Source organism: Phalangium opilio, unplaced genomic scaffold (assembly GCF_054372755.1).
Source record: "Phalangium opilio isolate 3A_F unplaced genomic scaffold, DU_Popi_V2 ptg000031l_1, whole genome shotgun sequence".
Lineage (NCBI taxonomy): Eukaryota > Metazoa > Arthropoda > Arachnida > Opiliones > Phalangiidae > Phalangium > Phalangium opilio.
The window spans coordinates 12008910-12031146 of NW_028324158.1; the positions used below are offsets into that span (position 1 = coordinate 12008910).

A 22237-nucleotide genomic window follows, 5' to 3' on the forward strand; every position below is an offset into this window, starting at 1 on the left:
AAAATCTTTAGATCCATAACTTCGTATAAAAGAAATTTAAAATATATACTTGGATTGTTCTGTAAATATTTAATGCGCGAGGTAACTTCTTTTTTGAAGACATTTCTAAGCTATATCACGAGTGACGTAATAACGAAAGGTTTTAAGCTTACTACACATGCATTAACGCGTTTTGAAGCCTTGAGTAGGATATGCACTTTACCGTGTGAATAGGCTCACCAGATGTCGAAATGGACGTAACGCAAGATTTGGGGTGATAATACAAACGATCATAGCGACCTCTGGCACCGCTTCAACACGCGTTAATGTGTAGCAAGCTTAACACGTGACATTCTGTTTAGGTAAAAGCCTTAAGACAGGCTTGTTATTAGTTATTTATGTTAAAAATAACGCGAATTTTAATCCCGGAAGTATTCCGCGTGTGTCGCAATTTTTCCTTGAAATTATTCGCACCCCAAGTTATAGGAATTAACGTCAAAAAGGCAAATTAAATCCTATAATTAACTTTATGCAAATTTTCCGCACGACTAATCGAATTTGACTTACGCTCTAAATATAAACGTCACTCGGTTGGTTGAGTTGCAACCCTTAACGAAACCTTGGGTACCACTAATACATCACCGGAAATGGTACATGTACATGTAATCCTGAATATTTTTTATTTTTTTTCGATTAGCCTTGGTGAAGATATTCCCTTGTGTACTACGGTTTTTTTTTGATGCGAGTAACGTGCCTTAATTGGCAGCGAGGTTAAAATGCTGTCGTCTTACTTTCAATGTCTTGTCGCGAGACTGTAGTTGGTATATGCCCAATGCTCTAGAAACACCTGACATTTCCTAATGTTGAAAGTGGGTTATTGTCGAGGTAATCATCAATTACCACAGGAATATTTAACTTTGAAACGCTCAAGTCCCTCGTAATTATTGAGAAACTCTTATTTTCTTATAGTATTCATGATAAAATGGAATAAACTATGTACTTTCTTGACACAATCTTTCGTTGAGATACTCTTTTTTTTTCGAGTTACTGGTATTTTTGGCGGGAAAATAAAGAAGAGGGGACGTTTTGGTTGACAGTAGATTGGAATTAGGCCTTGGACGACACGGAACTTAACAATGTTTATGTCGTGTCCACGTTTCAAAGTTGAAATGAAGGGAAGCTACGATGTAACTTTATAGCGACTAAAGAAGTATCAAAGTTTTATCTATTCACCTCTTGACCTGGACACAATCTTCTAGAGAAACTGTATAGCTGACCTTAGCGCAAATAAGAGACTTTTTGGTCGCACGCGTATGTCAGTGATTTCCACGCGAGACGTTTGTCTTCTTCACCTTGGCGACAATATACTGTCCACCGAACATCTAGTAACAAAAAAATAGTGACTCGGATATACCCTAGAGGCTCCGAGAAACGACAGAGATTATAGGGTTAAATTCAAGATTAGTTTTTACCAAGGCTTAAGTTAAAATACATTGTAAACTGGGTTATGTTCTTTTTATCGCGTTAGGCCTTGGCTACGGTGTTAGGTTAGAGTGAAACGTATTCTATCGAAAGCGGAAGAAGAAGCTTTGGCAACAAAACGAAAATGTGTCTTGTTTAGTCACTGGTCCCTGATCAGGACTAAAACACGCCTGTAAAAGATGAAGCGGTTGAGGACGAGTTGTTGTTGTTATGGATCGTATTGTTTTAGTTGCAACCTCACGTATTGAATTAGGGTTAATAATCTTCGTTCTTAAACCATCCCATTTACCAAGACTGATGATGTTTTTGTTTTTGATATAAGATACTATGAAAGATTCGCGGAAGACCACAGGCAAGGTTTCCTTTATTATATTTTTCTGGTGATGCTTAAAGTGTTAGTGACATAATTTTCGTCACCCACAAACTTAAAATGCTAAAAAAATCCTTGAAAAATCTATTTTATTATGATATGTTTACTTTTGTATTTCGTTTCGTAGAAATTTGTAAAATTGCAATCAGAGTTTAGTGTTTGGAAAAGGCCTAGTTAAAATTTTGTTTCGCTTGATGACGTAGTAAGGAGAAACTTTCACTCTAGATGTCGCTCACGTGACGCCTGTTAGTGTCTCAGTCTAAGTGTTAAGCCTATTTTATTCATATTCGCGCGGCATTAGTAGACTCAGGAGTCTCGGGCGCTCGCGCTTGGCTTTCCCGCGAGATGCCGTGAGTGACGTAGCAAGGAGAAAACCCGCCAAAAATCTTCTTCGCAAATTTGCTTTTGCCCCCCAAATTTCAAGTTTTCAAAGTGTTTTTTCTGTGTTTTCCTTCACATTTAAATATTAATCAAGCATATTTTTAGAATCAGAAGAGTTTAAACTCTCAAAAAAGTAAGGTTTTCTTTAGATTTGAGATAATTTTTAAATCACGTCGCTATTCCTTTAATCTAGAAGATAATGTACTATGTCAACAATTGACTATCGTGGGTTTTGTGGCCTTTCATAGCGAACTGTAATATTTTTCTCTTACGTAAAAGTATCATATTGTTGCTTTATTTATCAGTGTAAGTGGTTGAACCGGTGTTTACGATAACTAAGGTTGACATTTACCTTTTAGGGAGTTATCCCAGATGTCAAAATTTTGACTAACCTAACTCGTATGTTTTTCCACTTGGGATTATTAGGCCTAGTTTAGACACAAAGCAGACATTATTTAAGGACTTTTTCTTCATAATGCATAAATGCGAACTTGTCCAAAGTTTTCCAGGAAACTTTTCACCCCTATCAATTTTCTCTGGGTAAAAGGTGGTGATACGCTTGATCTTTGTTGTGCATTCTCAAAGACTTCATGAGTACAGCCCGGGAAACTCGGGGGTACTTTTATGCATTAGCATAAGAGCGTAACCATGACGACGGTGGGAGGCTACCTGAGAGACGACCCTTAGCCCTTAGCTACCCTTTAAAAGAAAGGCGCAAAGATAGAGGTCTAGATTTATGATCCAAATCTCAAACTCTGCATCGCGCCAGAGCGCCGAGGCTTAAGATATAACCTACTTCACAGAATTCTAACCAATAAATACCAAATTACGTTTCCCTCAGTCCTGGCTGGGTTAAGCAATGAATCTTAATAAGCTCTCGTGTTTGTTGCAACAAACTCTCGAGGAAGTTCAACTCCAGTTTGGGTGGAAACTTGAAACCGTAAACATTCCCATAAGGGCTTAAATTTTAAAATAATATTTATTTCGTAGCTTTGTATGTAAAATGCGATAGTTTTTGTTTGCTTACCTTAATTTTAAATTTATTTATTTACTTCCACACATAGGAAATAAATTGATGCAAAATAGGCCCTAACGTAAGCCTATTTTGAATCGGGTATACATGCATGAGGCACGCGCGCGTGGTTAGTCACGTGCAAACGCGCAACCAATACTTGCTCTATAACTGTATAAACGCGCGGGAAACGCTCATTTTATTTTGCTTTGAATTTTTCTGCAAAGGCTTAGCTAGGTTTGACTCGCAATTTTAAAACATTTAACTTTCGCATCACTGAATGCGCGCGAGCCTTGCAATCTTGATATCATTTCCATCATAAATTTGCGTTTCTAGAGGCAAATCTAAGTCAGAAGCGCAGCAGCGTACCATCATGCACTGCAAAAAGGTTAAAGTAAAAGTAAAAGTAAAAAAAAATAGATTTCCCCTTTCGCTAAAACGTAATCTTGGGTAGTGTTTACTCTTGGTAAATAGTAACAGCAGCGGGGGCATATTCGACTTTTCCGATTTTTTGGCTTTTGGCATATATATAGGCGCTTGAACGGCGCTGAGCAGAAAAAAGTAGATCTTCAGCTAGCAGCAGCCTGTAGCAGCTGAGAGAAGTTGCATATGTTAGATTTCTTCCAGTACATTTCATCTCTAGCAGACTGATGTTTTTTTTTCTTCTGATGATGACGTCAAAGCCCCCTTTTTATATATTTAGGAATAGATTTTGGAGCACCCAGAAACGCAACCTCAATACTTAGAATATTAACAAAAGGGGGGAAAATGTGAATTTAAAAGTCAAAAAAACGTGGTTAGGTTTGAACATAAGTATTTAAAGATGGTTCCCCTTTGAACACGCTACGTACGTATTCTAAAGGTCAGATTTTGACCTTAAAGAAACTAAATAAGGAAAAATCTGAGAGTACCCTTTGAAGGATACCCGAAATAATATCAGGGTTGTAAAAATTAAATAACCCTCTGCGCTCTTTTCACGTAAACACGAAGAGATGGTACTCCGCGTATACAATTAACGATGAAACCCTTAGCGCAATTTGTACCTTGCTCGCTTTTAACAACCAAATTACGACGCCCAACAACACTCAAAAGACCGTTAATTACTTTAACAGTGACGTGCAGCTATGGTTGTGGGTGAGAGAGAATGCCAGTGCGGAGGAGTACACGAAGGCTTCCTGAAAACTGTAAAAGTTCGAAAACTTGCGAAACAAGATTGACAAAGCACCTTAGATGGCCTGAATTCATGACATGACACGGCTTTCAGTTAGTCCGAAAGCGGGAATTTATACATCTAATAGGAATATTGAGTAGCTATTTTCACTCAACGTGTCTAGGCGGATTTTGTGGGAGGAGCCAGCTAGGCTAATCATTGTGTATGACGAATTTTACCTCGCGAATAATCTAAATTGCGTGGCTGACCTCGCGTTGATATCAACCAATGAAATCACAGATAGAAAGACGTAGTAAGTTCTCAAGAATAGAAATGAACATGGGAGATGTGGAGGCACAATTATTCCTTTTAGCTTTATGTATTCCTGCTAAAACACATCAAAATTAGGGAACATGTCGTCCATGTTCGGTTTTCAGTTTTCAAAGACCTCTTTTAAAAGTTGCATCGCTTATTTTAACATCAATAAACTCCAAAACCCTAGCGACAATATGAGTTAACAAATATTAGGCATGTAGAAGCCTTCGGGGACGGCAAGGGTTTTGGCGCGTGATCCAGGTGACTCGGACCCCTAATTCACACGGCCTAATTCCAAGGACCACCGTCCCGTCAAACAAATGGTATATATTAACTGGAGCGATCCTCCTTTCAAAAGTTTGAGCTTTATCCTGTAGAACCAACTATAATCTATATAGGTCGAGAATCTACCGGTCGTAGATTAGGGTGTGTGTGTATGAGTACGTAAAGCTTGCTTGCTACGTACGTTATGTACGCTGGGAAAATCGGGACCCTGACCGACGTACCTTCTATAAATAGACTCCGGGATGAACGCCAGGTACGCCCACGGAGTAGCGTAGACAAGCCATGGACCTGAGTTAGTTTGGAAGGATGAAGAGTAGGGAAGATAATCAAGAGAAGAGCTCTTACATACACTCTCTCTCTCTCTCACACGGCATGCAGGCAAAAATCTGTTGCTATCATGGATATTAAAAATATTTAAGACAATAACAGAATTTTTGGGTCGCCATTTTAAAAGATGGTGGTAAATCGAACACCAAAAACCAGTCTATAGAATAAAGGGAACAAATGTACACTAGGGACTTGGCAATTCAGGCGTAACTCCGCCCCTTGCCGCCATTCTGATATATATATATTTTTTTTTGCAGAGTAGAAGCTATTTCAGCCCCCTCTTTTGTTATAGTTTGTTAGCTAGAATGGAATCTAGAGTGAGGTTGCATTTCGTAGTACTGCCAATTCACTTATTTCCGATGTCTATGTCTCGAACCCTAAAAATGTAGGCAGAGCCCCGCGGATTCTTTTATAGAGTTTTTATCCGCGGCGCTGTCGAAAGTTACATGTAAACTTTTATGTGATACGCTTATGCATGTACTCGGTTGGGTGTGTGGGGCTAATGTCATATTTTGAAGTTAGGCTAGATGTGTGTGAGAGAGAGAGCTCGAGATCCAAATGGGAAATTTTATTAAAAAAAAAAAAGGAATTGGGGGAAAAGGGGAGTTCTTACTGTCTGATGTCTCTTCAGAATGATTTTATGGTCTGATATTTGCCTACTAAGAGCCAATGCACTTCGGCCTTCGGGGCTAATGAAACAGATGACACTTTTTGGTGATTTTTATAGAGGTTTTAGTTTAGGGTTTAAAGCTAGAGACGAGACCAAAGTATTTTTTTGCTTTTTTAAGTTAACTGGATTTGTTTAGAAAAAATGTTGGTTGAAATATAATTGGGAATAGTTTAAAACTATATGCTTATTTTGTTGGAATATAATTTGAAAGCGTATGAAAAATAGGCTTAAGTGTTTGGAATGCTTCTAAACCTTTTGAAAATAGGCTTATAGTTCATGTTGAATATAATATAATTTTGTTGGAATATAATTTGCAAACGTATAAAAAATTGTCTTGGTGTTTGAAATCCTTCTAAACCTATTGAAAATAGGCTTAGTTTATGGGAAATCTAATTTGGAAACGCGTAAAAATAGCCTTAATTTATTGGATTGTAATAATAAACAAAACAGTTCAGACGATAGTTATGAAAGCAGACAAAATCTTACCTTAAGTAAAAACACCATGCCCTTCTATATATAAATATGAAAAACAGAAGAAAAAAATGAAACCATTGCAAATAAATAAAGGTCCTATATTGGTTGGTCACTTTAGCTTCGTGCTTTTAGCCCTTGGTTTGGTATTATTGCTACAACCATTCATGAATATATTCCATTTCACCCTAAATATTGAACTTCTCTACAGAGGCTTATGATTATTACGTACAGTTTATTGCAAAAAAAAAACACTCTTATTATAGAAAAAAATGTTATACTGTATATTTCTTCGACACGTATTTAAGGAATGTGAGGTTAGGGTTAATACTAGTAGGAAAATTCCATAAATTCTTGATACAGGATCTAGTACGAGATCTAATAGGACTTTATAGCCATAATGGTTATTCGATAGCCTCCAATTTCGGTTGGTCCGAGAAAGAAACACATTTTCAATCTAAACCGGCGCTATTCTCTAGCGTACTGCATACAGCCATCCGAAAAGAGAGATATACAGTAAAACATCTAAGCCTTTCTTGGCCCTTCCTCCCTTGGTATACCGATGTAGGAAGTTAGTGCGAGCAGCTAGAAAGCTAATCTGGCCCAACCGAGTCAGTCTCTTTTACTTTTTCACTAATTTCCTAGAACCAACTTCCTTTAGCTTCCTCTAGATACTGGTATAGCGGTGAAACGGTTATTGTATGCCAAGACGGAAATTGGCTAGAAACGTAGAGGTCTATACTTCACGAGAATGCGGGGTTTCTTGATTAAATGGTTTGGGTTTTTGCAAGAAAAGAGAATTAAACTAACTCGTTGGTTTTCGTATTTTATTTTTGTTTATTTCTTCCTTGTTGCTAAAACTGCGGCGCGTGCAAAAACAACGTTAGCATTATTATTATCTGCAATTTGCAATTCACTTTCATCTATAGAAAGTAGAGATAACTGAACGTGTAAGCCAAAAGTATTTATATAATTTTCTCTTTAATTTGCTTATATTAAATGCAAATATGAATAACGGAGAGTAAGGCAACTAAAACGATATTTACTGTCCCACTTCCATGAGAAAATGACTTTGGGTAATACGCGTTTAGGTAATAAACCGAATTATATTTAAATTCGAAATTATACCTATGATCGCGTGAGATAGGAAACTTTATTTTAATATTTTGGAAATTTGGCAAATATAAATAAATCGTGGAATACGAGACTAACCGTGTATTGCCATTTAAATGGTAATTTTCTTATTGGATAACTCCTCTTTAATAATAAATTCAAATGGGCCTTGTACCTATACCTATATTACTCGCATTGATTGGCAATGATGACCTATAAAGCTCCCGCTTGCCCTATCAAGAGAGGTCGGACAGTAACACCAACTTCAAGCATGCCTTAATTACTTGAAATTACACTATTTGAGTATAGTTTTCCCAAGATATTAGGCCTAACCTGACGTATAAGTGAATTTAAGCTTAACAGACATTCTTGTTGACGTTGCATTCATTTTGCGTAAAGGCAAGTATCCGATCCCTTTCGGGGAACATCTTCTCCTATTGATATTGATCTACGCACGTGCTGTGTACAACGCCCACTTATATTCGCGTTAATTCAATTAATGAATGGAATACTATGTTAATCGTGGATTAATATTGTAATATCAAGCTTCCGCTTCATTAAATCTCACTGCACGAACAGATAGTGCTTAGAGTGTTTGTTTTGTAATATGTGTTTGTATTCGCGAAGCGTCCCGTAATAGATGGATAGCTTTAGAGACGGGTAATATTGATATATAGTGTACAAGCTAATATAGTATTAATTAGGTGAATGCGAACCACACCTGGAGGGCAAAGTTTGTATTGGATTTGGATTATACGTGTTCAATGAATAAATTCTATGTTGAACGGGATATTCTAAAATGCTTCGTTAAATTCGTGGCGCGAAACACGTTAAAATTTAATTACTAAATCAATTTTAAAGCTTGTCGGTTGGTTGATTTCGCGTAAATTCCATTTTAGTTTAATTAGAAGTCTTGTACCTGAATGTTTTACTGCGGTTTGTTCGAATGATAATTAGTTTAGCAAATTATTATTCGCTTCTCTCCCTTCTTTACGATTACGAGTAAATTGATCTACCGGAATAAGATTTCTCTGATTACATAATTTTGTACCGCAAAGTACAAACTGTAATCAAAGTTTGGTATGGTAATTGAAGTGTCTTCTAGAATTACTTTGAGAAATTCATCGATTTTAATTTAATGTTCAAATGATAGTAAAACATTATTTCCAATGATCATAACTTAAAACAAAACGGCATCTCATCTTTGGGTAAAATGTCATAAAACTTTTTCACCCACAAAATCGCCTATTTAATTCAATGTACTTCGGTTCTTTTGGTTACACTTTATGGACACACCATATATTACACCTAAGCAGGGATAGATATAATTTTAGAAGTAGGAATGGAGAACGGCTAGTATTTACTTCAGTTCGACTCATAAACCACCCAGTATAGAGCCCCTCCCTCCAACGCGTAACGAAAAGTTTAAATTATCTTATTGGCTGACTTAAACTACGTTTTGATGACGTTGCTGACGGGGACGGTGAAAAATACGTAATTCCTTTTTACCAATGTCGCCTCTTCTTTCATACCCCTCCGTCCCTTGGAAGGGGTTCCGGGACTTTGTCGCGCGCCCAGATTACTCGACTGTTCTCCATTCCTACTTCTAAAATTAAATCTATCCCTGACCTAAGTCAAAATTGAATTATCTCCCTTTTCTTGTTTTAGCACTAGAATTCTTAACCTCTCTATTATAAACATTACGAGCTTTAGGAATTGGCGCAAAAATTTCGCGCCAAAAAAACAAATATAAGTAAAGAAAAAAAAGCGCGCGGAAATTTCCAGCCATGGAACATCGCGTGCTAACACCTTCTCAGATCATTACTCAAAAGTAAAGGAATAAGAAGGGAAGAGGGGGTTCGCGCGGAAATCTTCTAGGTTTTTATTTTTTATTTCTTTTTTAACAGGGACACTAAGCCTAAAATAGAGTATGTGGGTGGAAATTGGGTGCACATAACAAATGACTCGTTCCTAAAGGCGGGAAGATTCTTTTCCAGAGAGAGAGAGAGAGAGAGGGAAGGCATGGGTAACACGAGGGTTTAGGAGAAAATCGTCCGAGTCTCGCCGCGGTTATTATTTTATTCTCAAAAATCATTGTCGACGACATAAGGTTTAGTTTTTATTTTTTTTTCTTACTGAAAAACGCGGGAAAACGAAAGACTGGAGAAAGGAGGAGGTATAAAGATTGTTTCGCGCCATTTTTCTGGACAGGATAAATCAGATTATCGCGCCATTTCTATACCACTACATCTGCGCGCCTGATTCTTTTTCCCGCCTTTTATTTATTTGCATTTTAATAAATACGAAGACCAAGGCTTAACGATTGAATATTTCACTTCTAAGTTTTACCATTCTCGTTTTTCACCACCCGGGCGACACTCCCGGCCGTTTTATGATAGATTTCGGTTTTTTGGAAGATGAGATTTTTCAACTAGAAAAATGTTTGATTTATACAAGGATTTTGCGTAACCGGGATGTATATGTAAAATGATTTCTCTTGATGGAAATTAACGCGTTTTCAGATGAAGTTTTTGATTACGGAGAATAGTTGACTCCATGTATGGAGTGGGAGGGATCTTTTTTAAAAAAATAAATTAGTTTTGTGTTTTCTAACTCCCAAGACATAAAGGTTGTTGACCCCTTTGGTAATATTTAAGTCTTCTTTTCAATCAACAGAAATTACTATGTAATGAAAATCCAAAGGAGAAAATCGTTTAACAGGAAATTCCTTTCGCACGCGCTCGGGAGAGAGAGAAAGATTAGGCTTAGGAATTGACCAAGGCTTAGCCGGTTGCATGGTGATTAGAAATTACCGACGTCGATCTGTACTGGAATCATTTTCAATTTAAAGGAAGCTGCTGTAGTATACTCTCCCACCCCTCTTCCTCCAATTTTACGATTATACATAGAACTCTCTTGTTTCCCCGCTGTCATTAAAGTTATTCCATTTTCTAGCCGAAAAAAAAAGTGAGACAGAATTGTTCTGAAAAGAATGATATAAAAAAAGAAATTTGTAAGAATAAATCGTTTACGGGTCTAAGATATTTTGTTGGACGCGACAAATTACTTCTTTACGGCTCAACGGCTTAGTGACATTCTTTGCGGAGGATAGGGCTAGACAATGAGATTCAGTTGGGAAAGAGGGTTAGCGAACTTAGCGCCGGAGAGCGCTTACAAGAAGATTCTATAAAGTAAATGCCAAAGTATCGTAAAGGTCATTTTACACTAATATTCCTGTTTAGTATACAGTTGACTTAACGAAAGTGTGTAGAATGTTCTAAAACGTTTTCGCCTCAATTTAGTTAACTTTGAAATTTCATACAGTATAGATTTTGTACGCGATTTAGTTCTGAATTTTGTTTATTCCATTAACCTGTGAAACAGTTTAAAAGAACAGTTCAGGTAACATAAAATTATACCTTAAAAGAACAGTCTTTTTCTAAATATGAAAGGAATTAAATATTAAAGTAAATTATTTCTTATTACAAAATAATTATCATTTAATTAGTCTTAAAAACTATCAAGGACTACTACGCCTTCCGCCATTGGTTTAGCGGCGTCTGCTAGCCAGAACCCCTTACCCCTGCAGGATTAGTTGAATTCTCAGAGGCTGAGAGAGGTAAGGGGTAATAGGTTCGATTTAGCAAACGCCATTAAACCAATGGCGGATGGAGCAGTAGTTCTCGTTTTTAAGACTAATTAAATGCTAATTATTTCGTAATAAGAAATCATTTAAGGTATAATGTTAACTGGCCTTTTCCTTTAGATAATTCTACAGGTTAGATCACCTAAAGATAAAACCATTTTACCTTCTAAAATGCAAATACTACGTTTTTGTTGTCAAATATGTTGAGAGAGCCAACGACAAAGCGACAAGAGAAATGACGTCGGATGCGGAAAAGATTATTCTTTTTTTTCACTCTCTCCCTTTCTCTCTCTCTCTCTCTCGGACGGGGAAGAAAAGAGAGAGAGAGTCCCTACATCCCAATCCTTTGAATAAAGTATATCCAACTACTGTTGGAAATCGAGGATTCGAATGTGTTGCTTCTTTCTCTCTCTATCTCTCGTTTCTCACTCCAGTTCACCCTGGAGCTCTATACCTCTCTTCCTCTCACCCCCCATCTGTTGCTGATCAACAATTCAACCGTCGGGGATTGCTCAAGGACCTTTTTTATTTGCAGAATGGGATATCACGCAATTCAGAGTTAAAATAGGCTTCGGGAACTTGTTTTGCAAGGACGTAGTGATATAAATATCTAAATAAATGAGATGGTTTTGGGAATGCATGGATCAGTTCGGTTGTAGGCTTAAAAGCACTGCTTAAAATTAGGCTTAGCTCCATCAAAGGTTTATGATAATGTATTGAATTTGTAGCAGCAATTATTTCCTTTTAAAATCCTAAGCCTAACTTTTAAAACTAGGCTTAACTGCGTTCGTCACAAGTTCACTTTAATTTTAAGACTTTGTTGGATTTGTACGAGCGAAAATTGCTTTCAATTTCCTAAGCCTAATTTGAAAAATAGGCCTAACTGCTTCACAACTTTATGGAATTTTAGCAAGCGAAAATTTCTAAGCCTAACTTGAAAGTATGCTTAAGGAAGTCGCATCTCTAAGCCCATTTTAATTCGATTATGTACAGAAGGAAAATACCCAACTATCTTATCTCTTAACCCTGAACTTGTAAAATGGCCTAAAAATAAAGGGGGGTTTTCTGTACGGGCCTCGAATGACGCTGTAAAACGAGCTCTATGTGTTTATGTCCGATTTTGGGGAAAGAGAAATCTTGAATTTTTTACGATCTGCCTCCTGCTTTCCTTTTTTATTGGTCTCCGCGCCGCGTGTGATCTTACTGTATTCTTCCCAGAGATCCTTAACACACAAGCCAAAAAAAGTGATGAAAAAATTTTTGCAGAATGGGGAAAAACGTTATCTTATGGTTTTATATTATGTGTTTCATATTGCAGTAAGCGCGATGTTTGATATAAAAATAAAATATTGATGGAAATTCGCTCCTATTTATTAGATTCTCTATATTTTCCCGGGAAAATTTATAATCCAAAGGGTTTTGGAGCGAAATAAACCGCTTTTGAATAAATTTAGTTGATATTTCAAGCCTTGAAAAAGTTCCAAATGTTACTGGACAAGAAAATAGGTCAAAATTAGACTTAGCAAAAAGTTGCCAAACATTAGGCTTATTAACAAATGTTTAACTCAAATTGGGTAAGTTTTATCTATTTTTAAAGCAGCCGAGTTTTAAAATAACTCTGACGTCAGAGAACTCGAGCACTTTAAATTTAGTATAAATATTAAAAGACTTTTGCCTTTGCAAACAAAACTAACACACACACACCATTGATCGATAACACTTTTCGTCCTCTTTCTCTGTGCGTATTTTGCTTAATTCTAGCGCTTAGGCTTAGCGACATAAATTATCAAGAGAGCTTTTTATTCTTTCTCTTCTCTTCCCCCTCTCCCCCCTCTCCCCTTCGACCCTTGGTTCCATCTTGGGCGTAAATGCTTTCATAATGATGATAGTCTCGTGGGTTGAAAAAGGGTGGATGAACCTCCAGAGGCTGTTGCAGGGGCTTATCCCCTTCCCCGCTTCATACCCCCCCCCTTTCGTTTCTTAACCGCGAGAAAAGTAGTGGAAATAAATTCAGAGGATGAAGAAGAACCGAGGCTTAGTAATGAAAGCTACTTTCAGTTCTTTTGAAGGCGTTCATCCGAGTTAAAAACGTTTTCTCTGGCCAGGCGCTCATCTCCTCGCTCTAAATATAACCGCGAGTCCACCACCGTGATTAGGCTTAAGAGTGTGGGATAGAAAAAACGCGTTTTTAATTGACCCGAAATAAGCCTTGGCAAGAACCCCTTATAAAAATTGGAGTTTGCTATCTTGGGGGTTAAAAAATTCATTACGAAGAGCTTGATGCGGCTTTTTACCGTTATTATTATTATGTATGTTATTATCTTAAATACAGTGTTATTTTACTTAAAGATACTTCCTTTCGAGGTATGACCTGTCAAATTATTCGGGCTAGGCCTACTTTTTGAGCTTTAAGGGTAAGTCAGAATAAAGGCGGGAAAGAACTAACGTTAATCCTACGAGCGGCTGTAGAAATGTTTCACGCGCAATACATTAAATTTGGCGGGGAAAGTACTCTTACATGGGTGTAACCCGTTAAAACAATTTTCGATCCAAAAACTTTACAAATAATAACTTGTCAGTGAACTACAATTAGGATAATCGATTCCACCGTTGTTTTTTTTACTCCTTCCTTTTTTCAAGTTTAGTTTACACTAAATACGAAGCTGTGATCCCAAGAATATAGCAAAGGCTTAAGTCTATCAACTAATGTGGAAAATTCGAAATGGAATGAAATGAGAGTTGGAAAAACACCTTCTTTTTTCTTTCGTGGAAGGGGGTAATGATTATTTAATGATTTTCGTCGACTTCTCTGCGGTCCGGAAATCTCTTCGCGCTTTTTAATACACATTAAAGAGCCGCACCGACAAGGGAAGGAGTACTATAGAATCGAGTAAAAGCTTTGGGAATTCACAATCCATTCCTTTTATCCCCTGATTTTTTATTACTTCATAATATATTAGCAAAATGAAACTTTTCCCCATTTATTTTTAAGTGTATTTACTGGGTTTTCTATGTTAATTCAAGCATTTTGAAAGGCCTATAATTACAAATTATAATTACTTTCGGTTGACCAAATACTTATACTAGAGTACTGACACTAAATATCATTTTTACATACGCCCTAACACACCCAGTAATGTAGATGTGCCATTATTCTGAGTATAACAGCAGGCAGGCCAAAGAACTCTTCATGCATTCTCAATGTAACTTGGCCTTATTAGAACGGATATAGAAGTATCGAGTAACCTTTGATAGCAGTGTTAAGTGACATTATCTCCGAGATATATTACACGTAATAAGATGTTTGCTCACGTTGCTAGTGAACCTAATAATACAACGAAATGAAGACCTATTAGGTTTCTACTTCCTGGATTCCTATAACGGTTTTCGTATTACAAGGAATAGGGTCTGATGTATTTCACTGTCTTCCTTCATTGAACCAATTCAGTTCAATTCAAATTAACCTAAAACCTTAATAATTATTAACACTTATATATATTCATGTAAAAATGTTAGAAATTCGTTAAATTCTTTATTCTTTTCAAAGTTTATTTTCAAATTAAAGCATACATCAAAACAACTTTATTCAAAATTCAAAAGCACCTTTAAACTGTTGATGTCATCTAATTTTAAATGGAGAGAAGATGGAAAGTGTATATATGTATGTATATATTTATTTATATATATATATATAGATAGTCGTGGCTAATATATATTTAGAATTGGTCGGCATTTTGAAGTTTAACCGCTTGACTTTGCGACGAGTAAATCCTTAAAAGCATATATGGGAAAGACCCTAACCTATAGAGAAGCCTGAAGCATTAGAGGTGACGACGATACGTAATATATATTTTTCAGTATGCAAATAGTTTTGCAAAAGCCTCAGGGGAATTTTCTCATCCCTTTCTATCTCTTCCATGGTGCCTCCCTCGTTAAATTCCAATACTAGAGCTTGAATAGATTTCTCTCTCACTCTCTCTTCACTTTTGCCAAAGGCCAAGGCCCACTCTTAAGCCTTGGCAATTCAAAATGCATTGTCATAAGGTTGGATTCTAGAATGCGCGTATACGATAACTTTCCTTCCATACCAGCACGCGCGGTGCAGTTAGAAGAAGACTTAGCTGACTAACGATACTCTTTGAGAGCTATACTTTTTACAATCTGAGAAAAGTAACCTTTGACGCAGTTTTATTATAGGTTTTTTATCCTTTTAAAGGGTGAATTTTGGTATAGGAATTGTTTAAAGTTCGTCTCGGTGTTACGAGTCAATGATTGTGAAGGTATGATTCGGGTTATGTGAGGTCTATTTCGAGTGGTATTGAACGCGTTGGAGTTTCAATTTGGGATGATTTTAAAAATCTATTCTTTTTTCTATAGGTTTTTTTTCTTCTTCATCGTGAGAATAGTTCTAGAACTTGGTTGAGCTTCTAAAAGTATTTCAAATTATGTGTATAGTGAAGTCGGACGATTTTTATGATGAAAGAAAAAAATTTTGCTTTGAAAGGTTGGCTTCTCATTGGATGAAATTATTGGCAAACTTCTTAAAAGGTGCTCGAAGACTTCTTTCTTTTGCATTGGTTCATTTTGATGAAATGATTTTATTTTTAAATCTTTTATTAAAAAAAAAAGATTTTTAGAACAATATCTTAATATCACGGAGTTTAATGAAAATGAAATTTATTCCGTAAACCCTAAATATCTTTAAAACTAAACTTTTGAGCGGCTTGAATGGAGGTCACGCTTCATACGAAATTTAAAATTCTTGCTCATATCGTATTTAAGAACGAAAGTGTAATGGGAGATTCTAAGCCTTAGCTTCGGTCGGATTACAGCCATTTTTAAATGAACAAAAATAATGTATACTAACGTCATTAGCTCGTGTGCGCTCGCGCAAGCGTTGAAAGTGAATTTCAAACTGAGTTTACACTGCTTATAATGCTTACCATCATTACTTTAGTATTGTTTAAATAAATTAACTTAGCTTTGTACGCGTTGTAAATTGAGGGTGGATTCGTATTAGACTATTAAGTTGGTTACTAAACCATTAGCCGCTTGTGTTTGATGTGCTGTTCACCAAGGTCTAAAATTGTGGCTGAATTTTTGTTGTTGTTGTATTTTTTTATTAGGGTTAGGGTTAGGTTTGGGAAAGCCCCACCCTAGTGATTATGGCGTAGTTTGATTGTTTTAATATATTTTTGATTGTGTTAAAAACCTAAAGTGAACTGAACTGGCATTCTCTATTCTTGGTAAAATCATTAGTTCGATAATTTCTCTTTTCCCGCCATTTGTACTTGAATTAAGCTCATAGTTCTTACATCTTGCCATTGTACTAACGGACTATAAAAACCCCTTAGAAACATCTTGCCATTGTACTAACGGACTATAAAAACCCCTTAGAAACATCTTACCGCTGTACTAAGGGACTAGAAAATCCAAAGATCTTGCCACTGTCCTAAGAGACTAAAAACCCTTACAAACATCTTACCGCTGTACTAAGGGACTAGACAACTCCTTGGCAATATCTTACCACGTGACAAAAACCCTTACAAACATCTTACCACTCAACTTACGAGAGAGTTAACAGATATAAATACATCAATACATCAATACTTACAATGGAATTGGGGTAAAAAAAAAATATACGAAAACTATATTCAAACTTAGAAGTAACCAATACAAAAAAGGCAAAACTTATATCCCCTTTACACGCACGCCATTTTACCATCTGTTAACGTAAACGAATCAATGTAGTGATGTTTTGCCTTGAGGGTCAGTCGATTTCTAGAACACTACAAAAAGAGTCCCACCCCCCAAAACGTATAGCGCGCGGGACAAATAAGGAGGGAAAATAGAAATCGCGTGAGCAGCCAATGGATCCCAATCACGAACTTGCCCTACAGATTCGCGTCGTTAGGTATACGTGATAACCTATTTATACTATATACCCCGTTTCCTGAAAGTCAAAAGTTAGTAACTCGTAAGCCAAGGCTTAAGAGATATACAATCTTTTATCTCTAAGTTTTTGGTTTTTCTTTATTGTTCAGGTCATTACACTCGACCCCTTCACGCTCACCTTTGTTATTGGTAAACTTTGGGAGTATGAGTTTAGAGTTGTTTGGCAGCCGGCTTTGACTGTATTAAAATACCCCATAGTTAAAAGGGTGTTGGCTTAACGTTGAAATGGCCCATTTTGTAAATTTAATACCTATTTAATATGCCGTGCTTGGCTTGAAGTCTGTCAACTGATTTGAAGACAATACTGGGGAAGCTTAAGTGAAAGGAATCTCTTAGCATATACGCTAGGCTTTGGGTGTATTTGTTTAGTGTCAACGAATAAGGGTAAATTTATATTTTTCATTTCGTTTCGTGTTTAGTATGCAATGGGTTAAAGGTTATCTTACGTCGTACATTTGCATGCGTAGCATTCATAAACGCCTAGTTCCGGGAGCGGTGAATTTTCTATCTTAAACCTTGTTCAACCTCATTAACCATGAAAAATGAAGGACCAAGTCTTAGAAAATATATTAAATGTTTAACGAAATTTATAACGTTTCTCCAAGAATTTTTATTTATTTAACATTTTGAAGCAAATTGATTCAAAATTTATAATTTTATTTATCTATATTTTTGAAGAGTGCTGAACCTCCAGGGGTAAAACTATTAATGTATTTCCTATAGGCCCCTGTAAAACCTTTACCCGCAATACACCAATGTACGATTTTTAATTCATATCTTCCTTAATTAATTTTGTACGAATTTAGTAGTTTTTTCTGATAAAATTTAAAGACAAATTTACGCTCTACACATTCAATATGTCAAGGGGATATCCATAAAATTCTTGGTGTACTTTTTGTCATAATGAATCAAAGTTATAAAAAATTTCGTAATCGGAAGTTGCGCCTTATGTGGAGCGGATATAGATTGGATACGTCATACGTATAATAACTGGGGTGCTTTCCTGTCAAACTAAGCTCTCTAGATGCTGAATTTGAATTCTAAAGCTATTTGGGAACATAGCTCGAGCGGAATTTCAAAGGCCTAATCACGCCAAGTCCTAGAGCGCAACGCGTTAATTTTCCTCTTGGGTATTGAGAACAAAACGGGCGTCGTCGCTCCCTTGCAAAGCAATCAACCCAAAGGTTTTTCCCAAAAGAAAGAATAAAAAACAACTCGATAGACCTTATCGGGATTAATTACTCATTATAGATTAATACTTCCATACAATACCAATGGGACCACCCAATTCTAGGAAGTCCTATCCCGTTTTTGACGCCAAATCCCTTAGATCCCAAGACACTAAATCATTTTTAAACCTTTGAAAATCATCTGTTTTTTCTTTAAGACCCTTTCAAACAAAGCCATTCTTCCCCAAGGCCTACCGTATTCACTAGTCACGTGACGTTACTCACCGTTACTCTATCAATTCTTGAAGCGCGCGAAATTTCAAAATTGAAACGAGGCTTCGCGAATATAAATATACATTCACAGCGTACGTGGCATTGCAAATTGTTATGCGCGGAAAATTTGCTATTTCAAAATTCTAAACCAAGGCTTAACGAAGTTTTCAAAGCTTCATTAACCGCAAGGGATATTTGTTCTAGGCCTAGTACGAAATAAGCAAGGACATTGGCTCCTTAGATGTTACTTTGTAATACAAGTTATTGCTTCATATATAAGCTAAATAATATATTGGAGTCCTTGTTTATATAAACTCGATATTTGGCAAGAAATACTGATAAGAACTCGGTCGTGCGGTCGCGATCCGGATTGGAGGTTGTAGGTTGTGGTTGATGGGGTGTAGGGGGTATAAGGTGAATCTCGAAAGCCACTTTTACTTTGAGGTTGTCTTAAATAATGGACAAAGTATGTTTTTGCGCGATATGAAGCCGGACACGGAGAGATAGTAGCCTAGTTCGCCAGGAATAAATTTGCAGGAAGTATGCCGCGACTGCCCTATCACCACTGTCGAGAGAAAATACGTCAAATTCGTTTTCTCGTACCCTCCCTTATCAACTCGAGTTCGTTCTCTGGCTATGTATACCTAACAATCGATATTCCATAACCCCCCCCCCCCTGCACCTAAGTTCTTACCCAACGTCTTGTAGAAGCTCCTGTATTGAAGAATGAGACGTACATAATCTTATTTACCAAAAAAAATGGAGCAATATTAGAGGAGAATATAGTTCTCTCATCTCCTTTTTAATGTCTCCATACTTTCCTTGAAACGCTGCTTATTTCCATTGTACGGATAGCTTTAATAAGCATCGTCATCGTTACAAAATAACTTCGAGTAATATTCGAGTATAGAACGCGGTTCTGGAACCTTTAATGTGTTCCGAATTTCATCTCTTATTGAACGCATCAAGATTTTCTTTGCCAAAGGCCAATAATTTAACACAAAAGATTTACGCCATTTATTGATATTATCTTATAGACAATTTTCTCTCTGATACAACGCTGGAAATAATTAAATAACAAAAGAGAGTCTTCGCAAATTATTTAAACACCAAAACTGCTGCAATCCTTTAAGCCTCGTTAATTCCTTGGTGAATTTTATTTAAATATAAAAAATACATTACAAAATTTTAAATCCTTACTTGTTCAAGCGAGCTGTTAAGTTAAGAAAACTCTTAAGCCGCTTACCTACGAAAGACGTATACTTAAGCAGCAACAGGTACTTTGGTTGGTTTCCTTGCATTTTCTGAGAACGGAAAGTCTTGTTAAATACCCGTTGATCCAGGTTAGGCCGCTTTAATCGGCTTCAAGTCCCTTGGAACCGAAATGGGTTTAAAGCTACTGTCGTAAAGGAAATTCCAGTATTTTTAGAGTTTTCGATTAAGAATCGTAGGGGTTTTAACTCTAGCAAATGTTCGACTCTTCCATGGCATTTACAACGCGCGTTTTCCCGCCTTTTCCGTCCCTGCCAGATGCCGCGTACACGTGCTGTGATGAACGTAGTAATTGATTAAAACGGAAACACCATTGGACAGGAGATTCGGTTTGATTTATATCGCTCTTACTGTATGCGCTTGTTATCTACTTATGTTGCTTTTAAAGGGAGGATAAAACTTAATGTTAGGACTGTTATTTTGTAAATCAATGGTTTTTTATTTGTTGGAGTTCCCTTATAGTTTTCTGATTGGAAGTACGTTATATTGTTTAGAGATTCAAAACTAAATACAGGGGTAATTCGTAAAACACTCCATTTGGATCACCATCCATATTCTTAAATCAGTAAAACTTCAGAGAAAAATCTCTTGAAATTTAGTTTTAATATAAATTTATTTTAGTTTCAACTTCACTTTGTCTTTAAGCGCGTGCAAGATAAACCATTATAGTCTTAACTCTTTGAATCTCAATTTAAACTTTCTAAAGTCTAACTGAACCGTATACCAGAGGTCAAACTTATATATCACGCAAGTTCAATTAGATTTTAAGAAAACTAAGCTAGCTCTTTTCGTCTCTGGTTTTAAGATTTATTTAGAAATCGGGATGGGGGGAGGAAACAAGATACCACTCTTTGCGAATGAAGTTTAATCCAAGAACGATTTGTATTCAATTAATCATTTAGTCTAATTAAGGATATTGTATATATTTGGAAATCCCCAAACCATTTTGACAGACCCCGATTTACGATTTTGGAATTAGTTAGACATGTACAACATCTGATATTCAGACAAGTAAATTTTGAAAGCTTAAAATACCCCATCTAATTAATTAACAAGATACGAAATTAGGTTTGCGAATGTACCTAATATTTTAGATTAATGATAGTGATTGCCTTGTACTTAGAAAGTACACAACTTGAAGTGTAAATCATTGCTTTACTGGTAAGATTGTTTATGAGCCTATATTTCCGCGAAGTAAGTGTTACACAGCCCCATGTTCTTGTATAAAGTGCTAGTTAACACGATTTTATTGGTTTTAAACTTCACTTTGCGATCTTTTCTTTTATAACTATAGTTTAAAACGGGGGTCAAATATTTTTAGTTTTATTTACTTCTTGTTACTTTTTTATCTCTGGTATTTTTTGTGGAGGAAGCGAACGAAGTTCGGTGGACAATATTTTAAAGCGTAGCAGACGATGTAGTAAATCTTGCCTATTTTTTAGACCAATGACTCTAGGCCGCAATCCTAAGTACATGGCTATCCCGTCAATCCTTTATAATCTTTGGTCATAAAATATATACTTCCATATTTGAACGCTTAGACAGGGACCGTATATCATAATACCAGTTGGGCAAAAGAAAAACAGTTAAACAAGACGTTCCAAATAGTTTACTGAAAGGTTTACAATTCATCCATGTACATTTTACTGGTCATGTGTTATGTTACGTAGCTGGCAGCATTTGAGCAAGATCTTATACTACTTGTAAGTTGTTTTCCCTCAATCAGAATTTTCTAGATTATTTAGGACTTGGCTACTATGTGCAGCTAACTAGTCACGTGTTCTGTGGCGTAGCATTGCAGCAGTTGAACAAGATGTATCGTAATACTTGTTTTCCCTAATAAGAATTTTCAAAATTATTTAGGACTTGGCTGCTGTGTGCAGCTAACATATCACTTCTTCCCTGATGTAGCAGGCAGCAGTTTGTCAATACCTAATAGGGTACCATTTAATACTCCTTGTTTTCCCGATTCAGAATTTTCAAGATTAACTACGATCTCTTTTTAGAACTTTCTTTAAGTCATGGTCTTTCATAACCAACTAAATAACCCTAATAGACAGACCAAAACCGCAATCCCAATAAGGAATCCTCGCTAGTAAATAACCAGGTCACTGGTCTCCTTACTAAAAAAAATAAATAAAAAAATAAATAAAAATAGGATGGAATCCAATCCGGCCATATTTATTTCAAACTCTGTTCGAAGCAATACAAGCAGAGACAGCAGCCAGCTAACGTATGGTATGGTATGGTGCTATCAGAATCCGAAAAATGCTTTTCTCAAACGAGTTTCGAAGTTTGTGTTTTTCTACTCTCCCCTCGCGCCTAGTTCTCTTTCCTTTTTTCTGTTGGAGAATTTTCTCGTCTCTA

General features: G+C 36.4%; 1 protein-coding gene and 1 long non-coding RNA gene across 6 annotated transcripts in view; both read left to right on the top strand.

Moving 5' to 3' along the window:
• LOC149690650 (gamma-aminobutyric acid receptor subunit beta-like) overlaps nt 1-22237 on the top strand; it is a 77675-nt gene that overhangs the window by 34672 nt on the left and 20766 nt on the right. The window lies entirely within an intron of this gene.
• Nucleotides 21537-22040, top strand: LOC149690651 (uncharacterized). The gene is made up of 2 exons (XR_016383894.1): nt 21537-21573; nt 21734-22040. It is a non-coding gene; the product is annotated as an uncharacterized LOC149690651 (long non-coding RNA).